Genomic DNA, 1,526 nt, shown 5'->3' with positions numbered 1-1,526 from the left:
CGTGGTTACGTAAACCAGGATGATAAGTATTGGGTGGAGGGTTACCTCGATAATTTCCATAGCCTCTGGGATTGATATATTGAGCTTCCTCAGGTGGATGAGATTTTTCTATGGCAACCGACACACCTGCAGGTTCTGTTACACTTACCTTGTTCCGAGCAGCAACTTGTGTACTCAACGCAGACAGCAGTTCAATGATGGAAGTGAGAGGATCAACACTATACACTCCCTTCTTGACTCTCATACGTTTAGATGGCCATTGATAACTATTGATTGTCATTTGTTCCAGCATCTCATAGGCCTGAATGGGGTCCTTAGCAAATATGGTACCCCCGGCAGTAGAGTCCACAGACATCCTTGTAGGCGTATTCAACCCATTGTAGAAAAACTCTATTTCTTCCCAATCTGCAAAATTATGATTAGGACAACGCCTTAACAAATCTTTGTACTTTTCCCATGCCTCATATAGCTGTTCTGAATCATGCTGTTGAAAGGAACTGATCTCAATATTTAGCTGGGTGGATTTGGATGGTGGAAAATACTTTTCTAAAAATTTCACAGCCATGCCCTCCCAAGTTGTTATGCTTCCTAGCAGCAATGACTGCAACCAGCTCCGTGCCTTGTCCCTGAGAGAAAAAGGAAGCAAGCGTAAACGTATTATATCCTTAGAAACACCATTTATTTTTACCGTATCAGTAATCTCTAGGAAGGTGCGCAAGTGTAGGTGAGGATCAGCTGTTGCGCTTCCATTGAATTGGTTCTGTTGAACCATGTTGATTGATGTCGGCTTCAACTTGAAGTTGTTGGCATTTATTGTCCCTCGAGCGATTCCAAAATAGTGAGTCTGGATCGCCGGCCTGAAATGGTCTCTGATTGGAACCAAGGGCAATTCATTGACATTTTCTTCAGCCATGTTAAGTTCTTCTTCTCTCCTAGCTCTTCTCAAAGCGCGTGCGGTTCGTTCAATCTCTGGATCAAAGAGTAGAGAACTCGCACTTTGTGTTCTTCGCATAAACTGCAGTTAAGAACAAAAACAATTTATTAGTACTTAAAATAAAATAAAGAAAAGCTCTAAATTAAAACTTCGACTAATTGGTAACAAGACTAAACAAAAACAAAAATTACTCCCCGGCAACGGCGCCAAAAACTTGTTGTGAAAATTACTCGCAAGCGTACGAGTGTCAAGTTTTAATATAGTGAAAGAGAGAGTGTCGATCCCACAAGGAATAATTTGAAAATATTCAATACTTGTAATTAAAACAGTCTTAATTTTATCTAAAAAATCAAACTTTGGAAATTTGCTGAAAACTTAAATAAGTAGTGAAGAATTATCAACCTCACGCACACACAAATTTTGAGAAATTATCAATTAGAGAAAAATAGTCCAGAGGTTTTGATTTCACTTGGTCTCGACAATATTCAATCCTAAATAATCTATTTTATAAATTTCTTTCAATTAATAACCAAGAACACTTAGATTATTCTATTTCCCTCTCCCAAGCAATAAATAGAGTGTATCAACTACA

General features: G+C 38.5%; 1 non-coding gene across 1 annotated transcript; it reads left to right on the top strand.

Moving 5' to 3' along the window:
- Positions 1-410: 410 nt before the first annotated feature.
- Positions 411-516, top strand: LOC140870214 (small nucleolar RNA R71). The gene has a single exon (XR_012147186.1). It is a non-coding gene; the product is annotated as a small nucleolar RNA R71 (small nucleolar RNA).
- Positions 517-1,526: the final 1,010 nt, after the last annotated feature.

This window comes from Henckelia pumila, chromosome 4 (assembly GCF_033568475.1).
Source record: "Henckelia pumila isolate YLH828 chromosome 4, ASM3356847v2, whole genome shotgun sequence".
Lineage (NCBI taxonomy): Eukaryota > Viridiplantae > Streptophyta > Magnoliopsida > Lamiales > Gesneriaceae > Henckelia > Henckelia pumila.
The sequence above is the reverse complement of the archived record's forward strand: the minus strand, read 5'-3'. Positions and strand labels throughout refer to the sequence as shown.